Here is a 14348-nt window from a genome sequence, read left to right as displayed (position 1 = left end):
GTTGAATTCAATATTCAGTCCGGAAGGTTGTAAAGTGCCTAGTCGGAAGATGAGGTGTTGTTCCTCCAGTTTGCGTTGGGCTTCACTGGAACAATGCAGCAAGCCAAGGACAGACATGTGGGCAAGAGAGCAGGGTGGAGTGTTAAAATGGCAAGCGACAGGGAGGTTTGGGTCATTCTTGCGGACAGACCGCAGGTGTTCTGCAAAGCGGACGCCCAGTTTACGTTTGGTCTCTCCAATGTAGAGGAGACCACATTGGGAACAACGAATGCAGTAGACTAAGTTGGGGGAAATGCAAGTGAAATGCTGCTTCACTTGAAAGGAGTGTTTGGGCCCTTGGACGGTGAGGAGAGAGGAAGTGAAGGGGCAGGTGTTGCATCTTTTGCGTGGGCATGGGGTGGTGCCACAGGAGAGGGTTGAGGAGTAGGGGTGATGGAGGAATGGACCAGGGTGTCCCGGAGGGAGCGATCCCTACGGAATGCCGATAGGGGGGGTGAAGGGAAGATGTGTTTGGTGGTGGCATCATGCTGGAGTTGGCGGAAATGGCGGAGGATGATCCTTTGAATGCGGAGGCTGGTGGGCTGATAAGTGAGGACAAGGGGGACCCTATCATGTTTCTGGGAGGGAGGAGAAGGCGTGAGGGCGGATGCGCGGGAGATGGGCCGGACATGGTTGAGGGCCCTGTCAACGACCGTGGGTGGAAAACCTCGGTTAAGGAAGAAGGAGGACATGTCAGAGGAACTGTTTTTGAAGGTAGCATCATCGGAACAGATGCGACGGAGGCGAAGGAACTGAGAGAATGGGATGGAGTCCTTACAGGAAGTGGGGTGTGAGGAGCTGTAGTCGAGGTAGCTGTGGGAGTCGGTGGGTTTGTAATGGATATTGGTGGATAGTCTATCACCAGAGATTGAGACAGAGAGGTCAAGGAAGGGAAGGGAAGTGTCAGAGATGGACCACGTGAAAATGATGGAGGGGTGGAGATTGGAAGCAAAATTAATAAATTTTTCTAAGTCCCGACGAGAGCATGAAGCAGCACCGAAGTAATCATCGATGTACCGGAGAAAGAGTTGTGGAAGGGGGCCGGAGTAGGACTGGAACAAGGAATGTTCCACATACCCCATAAAGAGACAGGCATAGCTGGGGCCCATGTGGGTACTCATAGCCACACCTTTTATTTGGAGGAAGTGAGAGGAGTTGAAGGAGAAATTGTTCAGCGTGAGAACAAGTTCAGCCAGACGGAGGAGAGTAGTGGTGGATGGGGATTGTTCGGGCCTCTGTTCAAGGAAGAAGCTAAGGGCCTTCAGACCATCCTGATGGGGGATGGAGGTGTAGAGGGTTTGGACGTCCATGGTGAAGAGGAAGCGGTTGGGGCCAGGGAACTGGAAATTGTTGATGTGACGTAAGGTGTCAGAGGAATCACGGATGTAGGTGGGAAGGGACTGGACAAGGGGAGAGAGAAGGGAGTCAAGATAACGAGAAATGAGTTCTGTGGGGCAGGAGCAAGCTGAGACGATCGGTCTACCGGGGCAGTTCTGTTTGTGGATTTTGGGTAGGAGATAGAAGCGGGCCGTCCGAGGTTGGGTGACTATCAGGTTGGAAGCTGTGGGAGGAAGATCCCCAGAGGAGATGAGGTCAGTGACAGTCCTGGAAACAATGGCTTGATGTTCAGTGGTGGGGTCATGGTCCAGGGAGAGGTAGGAGGAAGTGTCTGTGAGTTGACGCTCAGCCTCCATGAGGTAGAGGTCAGTGCGCCAGACAACAACAGCACCACCCTTGTCAGCGGGTTTGATGACAATGTCAGGATTGGACCTGAGAGAATGGAGTGCAGTAAGTTCAGAGAGAGACAGGTTAGAATGGGTCTTTACCTTGCCTGTCCTGCTTTCTACCCTTAATTAGCACATTCCTTAGATAATATCACCACCTTCAACACCTCTTTGTCCTTTTGTCTGTGACATCTTTTGGTTATCGCCACCTATCACTGGCCCTCTATCCAGCTCTACTTGTCCCACCCCCCTTAAACCAGCTTATATTTCACCTCTCTTCTATTTTTACTTAGTTTTGTTGAAGGGTCATTTGGACTCGAAACATTAACTGTGCTCCTCTCCGCAGATGCTGCCAGACCTGCTGAGTTTTTCCAGGTATTTTTGTTTTTGTTTTACATTTAATCACAGTTGGCAACCCTAAATGTGAGCATCTCTGGCTAGGCCAGCATTTAATGCTAGGGTTGCCAGCCCTCCAGCTTTGTCCTGGAGTTTCCAGGATTGGAAAATTAAGCTCCAGGACACCACTGTGAGCAATTCTGGGAGACAAAAAAAACATAGAAGCTCTAAAAGCAAAATTGTGCTTTTTTTTTCAATTCCTTTGAACACTTTTGTTTCTTAGTGATAAAATTATTGGAGCCAGAGACTGTTTAGTGGGTGGGGCGGTCTCCTGGAATACATCCAGCCAGAGAGTAGGCAACCTTATTTGTTGCCCATCCATAATTGCCCCTTGAGAAGGTGGTGGTCAGGCACTTTTTTTGAACCATCTTGTGTAGGTACATCATCATCGGCTGTCCCTTGATTCGAGAATGACACCTACTCAGGATTGAGTTTCTGCCATGGATCTTTATGTGACTGAACAGGCCGATTCTCAACTCTCAGATCTTTGGTCACATGGGGCAGTATGATCCCATGAGGTAGTGGGCTGTGGAGTGCAGGATTTGCTTTCCTTCTCTGGTGCTGGCCTGCCTCAAGTATCTAGGAAGTGTAGGTACACCCACAGAGCTGTCAGGTAGGGAGTTCCAGGATTTGGGCCCAGTGACAGTGAAGGAACGGCCGATATATTTCCAAGTCAGGATGGTGAGTGACTTGGAGGGGAACTTCCAGGTGGTGGTGGTGTTCCGATGCATCTGCTGCCCTTGTCCTTCTAGGTGATAGAGATCACGGGTTTGAAAGGTGCTGTCGAAGGAGATGACTATGTCAGGCTATTGCTTGACTAGTCTGCGGGACAGGTCTCTCAATTTTGGCACAATCCCCTGATGTTGGTAAGACTTTGCTGGGTCAACAGGGCACGGTGCATTGTAGTTGTTTCCAATGCCTAGGCCGAAGCCAGTTTCATTCCTTTTCAACCTTTCTGCAGTTGTTTGGTGCTGCTGAGTGGCTTGCTAGGCCATATCAGAGGGCTCTTAGCTCTGAAGGAGGGTCAGATGGACTCAAAACGTCAACTGTTTTTCTCTCCACAGTTGCTTTCAGACCTGCTGAGTTTTTCCAGCATTTTCCGTTTTTCTCTTAAAGAGCAGAGATGTTTAGGGAGGGAATGGGTCAGTGGGGGAAAAGGTTTCACAGTCACAGAGGATGCCATTTGTGACTGTTATAGGAGGTCATTATGGTGTTGTGACCAGTGTAGAAAGCTGATGGAAGAGATTGTTGTGGGCCAAATGTCCACATTCAAGGACTTTGGAGAGGAAAGTGGGATTGGAGATGGGATGGCAGTTTGCAAGGACAGTGCAATGAAGGAGGCCTTTTTCTAAGGGGGTGCAGTGCTGGTAGTTTTGAAAGACTTGGGAACAATACCCGAGAAGCATTTACATTGTCAGCTAACATGGGGGCCAGGAAGGAAAGTCAGGGGGTTGGCAGTGTAATAGGAAAGTGGGGGAGGGGGGAGGAGCCAAGGGAGCAGGCAGTGAGTGGGTCCAGTGGACACAATGAGCTCAGAGGTAGCATGAGGGGGAGATTAAAGGCTGTATACAAGGACATCAAAGGTGGATGTCGGGGTCATTGAGCAGACCGACAGCTGAAGAAGTGTCATGGCAAATGGAAGGCACAAAGACGAGGAAGTTGGCAGCAATTATAATGGACTTAGGGGAGAAGTATGGATACAGGAGGGAGTGGGGTGGGAAATGGGTAGGGGAATGTGAGCCATTACAGACGGTCTTGTTTGTGATTGAGACACTGGGGGAAATAGAGGCCCTAATGAGATTGGAAGCTCAAGGGAGTGGATGCGGTTCAAGCTAGGAGAGTTTATATGGAGGGGGATGCTGGGGAGAAGATGTTTCTCAAATAACAGTTTAATTCCCTTTCGAATGCCTTGATTGAACCTGCCTGCACCGAGCTATTGTTAGTTCCCGTGTTTGATGTAGAATACTTTATTAAAGGATCCCCAGTTTATGTAAAAGTAGCTAGTCATGTAATGATATTTTACGACCATTTTATAAATCTAGGCTTTTAGAAGAAATTACTTTATGGACTTGATTTTAACATTGTTGCCACGGCAATTTGGCCAATGCTTGTTGTGGAAAGTTAATCCAGGCAGAGAGGCATGGTAAGGAGAAAGGTGTCATCACAGATTTCAGTCAAAGCCAGGATGTCGATTCATGCATCTGTGTGAGAAGCCTTGGGGAGCAAAAAAGAAAGACTTACATTTCTAAAGAGCCTTTCACAACCACCAGGGCCAGGAATTCCAGCTCGGCATGCGGACGGGCACCTGACATGCCCGTGCGTGAAATAGCTCACGATGACACTGGGCGAGCGTCCCGATGTCATCGCGCACTCATGGGACATTTCAGCCAGCGGGCACGTGCGAGAGTTGACAGCGTGCCTGACAACAATTAAGAGGCCTATTAAGGCCCTTAAGCAGCTAATTAAGCAGAATTTTTCGCTGCCCATCCAACCTTATAATTGGCGGTTGGGCGAATAGGCCAGGCAGCCTTGGCACTTTTTATCGAAACCTCATCCACAGGCGGGATGAGGCTTTGAATAGAGTTTAGAAAAACAATAACATTTCTTGAACTCATTTTTATTATGTCCCTCTTCACGTGATTGAGTCACACGTGGGGACATGTCTATATTATTTGTAGATTCTTCTTTCTCACTTTAAAAATCTTCAGCTCCCTGAGGCAGCTCTGTGCCTTCAGGGAGCTTTCAGTGAGCGCACCTCTGCGCATGCGCAAACTTCAGCGCTTGCGCTCCTCCTGCCTCCTGTTTCATGCTGGCTGGCGGTTAATTGGCCAGCCAACGTGAAATTGTGGTTGGGGCCTGATCGCGGGTGGCAGACCATTTCCCGGGCCTGCCCAACAAGGGGAAAATTCTGCCCCAGATGCCCCAAAGCATTTTACAGCCAATGAAGTACAGCCCCTGTTGCTAGAGATCAAAGGAGACCAAAAGAAAGCTTAGATTGTTTTACTAAGGAGAAGTTGCAAGGTATTTACGCTTGGAGATCAGGGCAGTCATCTCTGACTTTAACATGAATAGATCCAGGGTCTCCAAAGTCCCAGAAAGGTGTTGTTGGTATTGGGTTGTGGACAGCCACTGTTGTAATGTAGGGAACAGAGCAAGCTCCCACAAACAGCAATGTGATAATGACCAGATAATCTGTTTTTGTGATGTTGAGTGAAGGATAAATATGGCCAGGGAGAACTCCCCTGCTCCTCTTTAATATAGTGCCACACAATGTCCATCTGAAACGGAAGCCTAGGTCTCAGTTTAACATGCCATCCAAACAATGGCACCTCTGACAGTGCAGCACTCCCTCAGCACTACACTGGAGTGTGAGCCTTGATTTTTGTGTGCAAGCCCTGGTGTGGGCCTTGAATCCACAAACATTCTGACTCCAAGTTGAAAGTGCTAAAAACTGAACTATATCTAAGGCACAATGCTTACTAACTTGCAGTGTATATATATATATATATATATATACATAGTGTCAGTAAAATAGTCTCTTCTTGTCCACATGATTGCCATCAAAAGATATTTCCAGCATGTTAGCACAAGCGAATTCTGATTTCAAGTAAGCATTTATGAAAGCACAGTACAGCTTAATAACCCTCTTGAACAAAGCTCTGCCCTTATTTGTATGTTCAGCCTGTCCACTTAAACCCAGTTACTATTAGCACCTTGTTAACGCCACATGGGGAGTGGAAGATTCCCCCTGAATATATTTACAGCTTTGCTCCAAATAGCATGCAGAGGAACTTTTCCCAGTTGTATTGCATTTCCCCCTATTGTTATAATTACAAAGTTTATAAGATCATTGTATTTTGGGACTTAGCTTGAAATTTAGGGTAAATGAAGGGGCTCATATGACCTGTCTTTACAGCCTTCCGGACTGAATATTGAATTCAACAACTTTAGATCTTGAACTCCCTCCTCCATCCCCACCCCCTTTCTGTTTCTTCCCCCTTCCTTTTGTTTTTTCCAATAATTTATATAGATTTTTCTTTTCCCACCTATTTCCATTATTTTTAAATCTTTTATGCCCTGCTAGCCTTTCCACCCCAACCCCACTAGAGCTATACCTTGAGTGCCCTGCCATCCATTCTTAATTAGCACATTCGTTTAGATAATATCACCACCTTCAACACCTCTGTGTTCTTTTGTTCTTTTGTCTGTGACATCTTTTGATTATCTGCTCCTATCACTGCTTGCTTGTCCATACAACCACACCAACACCCCCACAACTTCTCTCCCCCCCCACCACCACCTTAAACCAGCTTATATTTCACCCCTTTCCTAAGATTCACTCAGTTCTGTTGAAGGGTCATGAGGACTCAAAACATCAACTCTTTTCTTCTCCGCTGATGCTGCCAGACCTGCTGAGTTTTTCCAGGTAATTCTGTTTTTGACCTGTCCTGTAGTCTGCCTAACACTAAGCCTGGGTGTTTTGATTGTTAGAGATTAAAGGAAGGCTTAGATTGTTTTACTGAGAAGAAGATGCAAGGTATTTACATCGGGAGACAATGGCAGCAGTCCCTGAGTTTACCATGAGTAGACCCTGAGTCTTCCAAAATCCTGGAAAGCTGTTGTTGGTATTGGGCTGTGGTCAGTTGTGCTGTAAATTATCCATTTACTTCTAAGATGAAGGGGACTATAGATCAAAGGCAGTTAACCTTGTATCTGGGTAGAAATGCTAATTAATGTGTTTCACATTACCATTGGGAAGAGGGCAGAGGAAGCTATTTTTAAGCTTACAGGCTTCCCTACAATTAAATGAATATCACAGACAGACAGCAGAAGTTCTGCGTGGTCAGCGGAGAGAAAAAAGCTATTTGGTTTTGTGAGCTACCACAGCCAGATGCAGGAGGGAGACAGTCTCTAGTAGAGATGCACCCTGCAGCCCATCTAAGGATTCCAGGAGATTTGTTCTGGCATGATCAGTGGGAAGAAGAATCATTAGAACAGGCTTTACTGCTGGTGGTAGATTTAAGAAACTCCGAAAACTGAGAAAAGTGCCTGGAGACAGTCACTCAAAGTTACTACTTCGTGAAACAGAGATAGTGGAACCCATTGGAAGCTGGGAGTAACAGTGGACTATTTTCTAAAAGGGCTGTAATTCTGTGGAGAGTAGAATGGGTGATAGGTATAAAAGGAGAAAGCATTAGTTGCCTATAAAAAAATAGTGTTTAGTCACTAGTGCTTTTAGTCATTTATTACAGTAAAAGTTTTAAAATGTGAAATCTTGACATGTCATTCTTTCAACTATTAACTGGAAGTTCAAATTTCTTTTTAAATGTTATCAGCCTCTATGGAGATCTTAACACCATTCACAGGCAATGCCACACATCCATTTTCCCTTTACATGTACCTGTATATTAGAATGTAACCTCCATCTCATTTTGGACCGGTACACTAATTAAAAAGAATAGATTTTCAGCCACTGAATTAAACCCCAGAACCAAGAGGTGGGAAGCCAGAGGTCAAACCTACGCCATATCCTTTTTGTTCACATGTTACCCCTCTACTTCCATCTTGGTTTTGGTGTGAATTATTGGAATAACAAATCCATTTCAATGTACTGTCCTTTTGAAAACAGTTATAAAGCTAATTTTGAGTTATAGTTTGCTTATATTTCATTAAAAACAGTCTCATTACTGGCACAACTCTGGATTTACAGCTGCAATTTGCAAACCCAGTGGAAAAATCACACATTTTGTTTCTTTCATTTAGATCCTACATTGGAGCTGCGAGCTCTCCTTGCAATGACCTCTTCGACACGTCATGGGGGGATGTTTTTGAGTGGTTTAAAATCTAAATTTTCAAAATCTGTTGGGAAGCTTGATTATTATGAAAATTATAGTGAACTCAATATGGTGGAATGTGCAGCTCCGGGCATCTTGGATAACCTCTGATTTAAGCCCCTTATGTTTTCTAGGTCGTAAGATTTACAGCAAGGCAAATAAACTTGTCCAAACGCTTGAAACAGAAAGGAGACGTGTGTGGTCCAAGTGGCTGTCAAATAATAGTTCAACCAGAACCCACGATTTAAGGTTTTTCATATTTTCTCCTGTTCTCCTTCTGTTGCCTCACTACCCTGTCGTCAATGGGAGGATGATGCTGTTCTGTTGCCAGTCACTAGGAGGCACGGGAGAGCCTCCCTAGAAGACTTCTTAGTGCGATTTTTGACCTTTTGCGTGGGGAGCTGCTCAGCTTCTGCCTGGTGCCCCTGCACTGAGGGATGATTCAGATCAGATTATTGGGTGCAAGCTCCCATGGTATGGAATATTAGAACTCCAGCCACAAATATTTCTTCGCCAGCCAAGACTTCCAGTGGCACAATGGGTGCCAAGCATTTTATTAAGCAGAGGCCATATTGATGTAAAACTGTTAACAACAAATTCGAAAGAATCAGTAATGTTGGAGCATAATTGCTGAATACTAACAGAATCATTCCACACTGTAACAGTTATCTGGATAAAAGAATTGCTCCTATCCTCTATTGTCACTCTCTTGTGCCCTGATTTTAACCTAATGCCTTAAGCTTTATTAAGAAAAGAATCAGAGTATAAGAGTAAAGTCTTAATGCAATTATATAGGGCCTTACTAATATCATACTATGTACAATTTGGTCTCCTTACCTAAGGAAGAACATACTAAGATTTCACTAGACTGATCCCTGGGATGAAGGGATTTTCCTATGAGAAGGGATTGAGTGGACTAGGCCTATATTATCTGGAGTTTAGAATAACAAGAGGTGATCGCATTCAAACAGATAAAATTCTTAGGAGACTTCACAGGGTTGATTTCGAGAGGTTGTTTCCACCCCGGCTGGGAAACCACAGTCCTAGGATATGGAGTTGGCCATTTAGGACTGAGATGAAGAGGAATTTCTTCACTCAAAGGTTTGCAAATCATTGGAATTCTCCACTCCAGAGGGCTGTGGATGCCCCAATGTTGAGTATAAGACAGAGATCGATAGATTTTAGGCTACTAAGGGGAATTAAGGAATATGGGGATAGACAGGAAAGGAAGACACATCAGCCATCTTGTTGAGTGGTGGAGCAGGCTTGAAGCGCCAAGTGGCCAACAGCAGATTTTATAGGTCCACTAAAATAACTTCAAACCTACTTTTGCTGGGCCTCTTTTCACACCATTCGGTCAAAGACTGCACAATACACAAACCAATGAGTTCTCTCCTAAAATGGCACTCAGGGGCCTATCTAAGTCATAGAACATCAATTTGTACTTTAAATGGGGCCTATTGTTTGAACCAGTTGCCTGCTTCAACCCCCAGCAGTAGGCCTCTTTCAAACTGGTGACAGCTGCAACAGCGGTGCAACCAGGACAGGGTGCCATGCACCGCCATTTTAACTGTATTGTCACCCTCTTTATACTAGTCAGGACAAGATTAAATTGACCCCAAAATACTGATGCTGTGAGGCACTGTAGAGCTTTGTGTATTCTGCACAGTGTGTAGGATCCACAGAGCTCCACCAGATGTCTCCAGATGTCAATCCTACAGGTAAGTAAACATGTATCGGGGGCAGATTGTAAGGTACTCCAAGTTCAATCAAATTACATTGAAGTTAACAGGAGATAGTGATGCATCTTGTCAAAGGGAAGCCTGGCAAATAGGGGAATTTATAAAATGAAGTCATAAACAGAGCGAGAGAGAACACAATGACAGTCTGAGATTTATAGCTCACAATTAAACCTCTTGGTGCTGGTCTTACAGACAAAATTAACCAATTAATTTACTCCTTCACTGTCGCTGAGTCAAAATCCTGGAACTCCCTCCCTAACAGCACTGTGGGTGTACCTACACCACATGGACTGCAGCGGTTCAAGAAGGCAGCTCACCACCACCTTCTCAAGGGCAACTAATGCTGGCCCAGCCAGCGAAGCCCACATCCCGTGAATGAATTTTTAAAAATATATAATTAATTAATAGCATTATTATGAAGAATTTATCAGTGGGGAGACAGTGGAATAGTGGTAATGCCGCTGGACTAGTAATCCAGAGACACAGGCTAATGCCCACACCCTTTGGTGCTCTGATTGGCCCTCCCGCCTGTGCAGCCTGACTGCCATCCCGAATTGTGCGGAGCTCCCAGGTGCAGCCTTTTAATTGGCTGCCTCAGGGAAGATTGGGCAGGCAAGAGGGCCAATTGGACACTGAAACAAAAACAGAACATGCTGGAAAAACTCAGCAGACCTGACAGCATCTGTGGAGAGAGAAACAGAGTTAAAGTTTCGAGTCCGTCTGACTCTTCTTCCGAGCGATGAAGGGTCACAAGGACTCAAAATGTTAACTCTGTTTCTCTCTCCACAGATATTGTCAGGCCTGCTGAGTTTTTCCAGCATTTTCTGTTTCTGTTTCAGATTTCCAGCATCCGTGGTATTTTGCTTTTAGCCAATTGGACGCCGTTAGCATCAGCGTCCACATATGGTCCCAACATCAGGATTCCGACACCCAGCAGGAAATGCTGCCTGCCTTATCCTAATTTGCCAGGGACAGCTTTTACATTGAAGGACGGTTCTGCAAAATGGGTGAGTTAAACAGAATTATGCTGAGCCGGATTAGTGGCAGTCATGATAAGGCTGCAATTCTTCCCACTACCTTAGCAGAGGAGCTGAAGCAGTGAACAGAAACAGCACCTTGTTTAACACCACTAGTGTAGTAAAAATGTCCCAGGGCACTTCACAGGACCGTTGCCAAGCACGATTTAACACCAAGCCACATAAGGTGACATTAGGGATAGGTGGCAAAGGGGTTGCTTTTAAGGAGCACCTTGAAGGAGAGGAGATAGAATTCTAGAGCTGAGGGCATAAACGGCTGGCTTTATCACATTGTTCAGGGATTTAGTTTAGGATTCAGCTGTCCTGCACAAATAAAAATCCACAGCTAAGGACGACAGCAGTGCTCAAATCCTCAGTTTAACTTCTAAAAAAAAAATCAATGCCAGAAGAAATAAAAACAAAATACTGTGGATGCCGGCTTTGTTCTAATGAAAGGTCATCAACTCTGTTCTAAAAACAAAAAACTGTGGACGCTGGAAATCCAAAACAAAAACAGAATTACCTGGAAAAACTCAGCAGGTCTGGCAGCATCGGCGGAGAAGAAAAGAGTTGACGTTTCGAGTCCTCATGACCCTTCCACAGAACTGAGTGAATCTAAGGAGCGGGGTGAAATAATCAACTCTGTTCGTCTATCTCCCTCCCCCACCTCTCTCTCTCTTTCCCTCCACCGATACTTCCTAGTCTGCTGTGTGTTTCCAGCATTTTTGTTCTCATAATGAGAGGAAGTGACTTCTGCTGCTGACAAAAATAGAACAATAAAGTTCCTTTGGGAGATTTCCAGCTCCCCTATGTTCCAATATTTTCTTTTGAAAGTCCATAAATTATTTGCATTATGTGGAAAATTTCTATAGGCTGAATATAATGGTTGTGTAGTTACCACTGTCAATTCAATTTACCTCATCATATTCCAGTTATAAGCCTATTTTCAATTCAGCTATAGTGAATTTTTGATCAGTAGTATTGCTACACTTTATTCTTTCATGGGATGTGGGCATCACTGGCAAGGCCAGCATTTGTTGCCCATCCCTAATTGCTCTTAAACCGAGTGGCTTGCTGGGTCATTTCAGAGGGCAGTTAAGAGTCAACCACACTGCTGTGGGTCTGTAGGCCAGACCAGGTAAAGGTGGCAGATTTCCTTCCCAAAAAGGCATTAGTGAACCAGATGGGTTTTTACAACAATTGGTGATAGTTGTCATGGTCACCATTACTGAGATTCACTCTATATTCTAGATTTATTAATTGAATTTAAATTCTATCAGATGCCATGGTGAGATCAGAACCCATGTCTCCAGAGTATTAGCCTGGGACTCTGGATTACTAGTGACTGAGAAATTGGCCCTGGGCGAACCTATGTCACAATCGTGTTCTCGGTGGGGCTTTACATCCATTAGAGCAAGATCCTAATTACGCATGTGTTTGACATGCTAATGAGGACCATAAGCAGACTCATTCAAAGTTACAGTGCTTGGCTGGAAGCCTATTCCGACAGTAATTCCAGCCTTTATAACCTGGCATCCAAGGGAAACCTGTTAAATTCCAGGTTAAGAGGGATGGAACAAAAGAAGTTCATGTTTGAAGTTTTTATGGTAAACCTTTATAAAACACTGGTTTGGCCCCAACTGGAGTGGTGTGTCCAATCCTGGACATTCCTTGGAAGGACGTAAAGACTTTAGACAGAGTACAGAAGAGAATCAGGAGAATGGTTCCAGGGATGAGAGACCTCAGTTATCGGGATAGTTTGGAGAAGCTGGGGCTGTTCTCCTTAGAGAAAATTAGGAGGAGATTTGATAGAGGTGTTCGAAATCACAGTCAGGGTAGATAGAGAGAAACTCTTCCCATTGGTGGAAGGATCGAGAACCAAAGGACACTGATTTAAGGTGATTGGCAAAAGAACCAAAGGCAACATGGGGAAAACCTTTTTTACACTATGAGTAGTTAGGATCTGGAATGCACTGCCTGAGATCATGGAGGAGGCAGATTCAATCGTGGCTTTCAAATGGGAATTGGATAATTTTCTGAACAGAAAGAAATTTGCAGGGTTACGGGGAAAAGGCAGGGGAGTGGGACTAGCTGAGTCACTCTTACAGAGGGCCAGCACAGACACAAAGGGCTGAATGGCCTCCTTTTGTGCTGTAACCCATCTATGATTTTTCTGGACCAAGCCATGGAGGAGATGTTAACATAATGAGGGAAGCAGCAGAATGGTCATTCAATTGGTGTGAAAGATTTATCATTTTCGAGTCCTCCTCCTGTTGGGTCTGCTCCCTTGCATTGGGATGTTTTGTGCTGCTTTGAGAGCAGCAATCTTCACATAGGAAGAACAGGAGCAGGTGATTCATCTCCTTGAGCCTGTTCCACCATTCCGTTAAATCATTTCCGATCTGCATCTTAACTCCGTCTTCCCATCTTGGTTGAGAAACCCTTGACACCCCTGCCCAACAGAATTCTATCTGTCTACTGGCATGTTGTAAGTTTATGAGGAGCACATGCACCATGACAGGCCTGAGCTGCAGCTTCAGTCCATCCTGTGTTTCATTAAGCCCCCATACATTGTGTGGCTTGATTGTGTAACAGCGCTTTCGTGTGTGAAGCCCTCTGAAGAGACGAGCGTGTTACAACTGCCAATTGTGTGTTGCAACTGTAACCTGTGCCCTCTAAGCATGCAAGGGTCAGTTGTAATGTTGTGTGAAGTTTTGTCAGGGGCCCAAAGTAAATGTACAACACATTGCCCGGCGACACTTTATGGCAGACATGGAGATGTGCATTTGTGTGTAGGAGGGAATTGGCTTTTGTAGATTAACTTTGTACATAACGCAGTTTTTCTGGGGCTTGTTAACCAACACAGGAAGACAGACCTGCAGTTAAGGAGAGTGGGAGCCACGCTGTTGGCTCAAAACATGAGCTGGAAATTGGGATTCAATTAAATGGCGCTTCTGCAGCCATAGGCATGACTCCAGGATGCCTCCTGGGTGTCAGTGTCGAGGATGTCATGGAACGGCTGCAGGGCATTCTGAAGGGGGAGGGTGAACAGCCAGAGGTCGTGGTCCATGTTGGGGCCAATGACATAGGAAGAAAGAGAAACGAGGTCCTGCAAGCAGACTTTAAGAAGTTAGGTAGGAAACTGAAAAGCAGGATTTCAAAGGTTGCAATCTCTGGATTAATCCCGGTGCTACACAGTAGTGAGTATAGGAACAGAAGGATAGAGCAGATGATGCAGGAGGGAGGGCTTTAGATTCTTGGGGCATTGGGACCGTTTCTGGGGGAGGTGGGACCTGTACGGGTCGGATGGGTTACATCTGAACAGGAACAGGACCAACATCCTCATGGGGAGTTTGCTGATGCTGTTGGGGCGGATTTAAACACAATTGGCAGGGGGATGGGATCTTGAAAAGTAGTTCAGAGGGAAGAGAAGCTGAGATGGAATTAGAAGTTAAAACGCTAGTGAGTGAGTCTGGAAGGCAGAGGAAACATAGGTTAGAGAAGAAAGAAGTGAGTTTAGCAAGGCTAAATGGAATATATTTTAATGCAAGGAGTCTGAGGAATAAGACAGACGGGCTGAGGACACAGAAAGGCACG

This window comes from Carcharodon carcharias, chromosome X (assembly GCF_017639515.1).
Source record: "Carcharodon carcharias isolate sCarCar2 chromosome X, sCarCar2.pri, whole genome shotgun sequence".
Lineage (NCBI taxonomy): Eukaryota > Metazoa > Chordata > Chondrichthyes > Lamniformes > Lamnidae > Carcharodon > Carcharodon carcharias.
Note: the sequence above shows the minus strand (reverse complement) of the source record.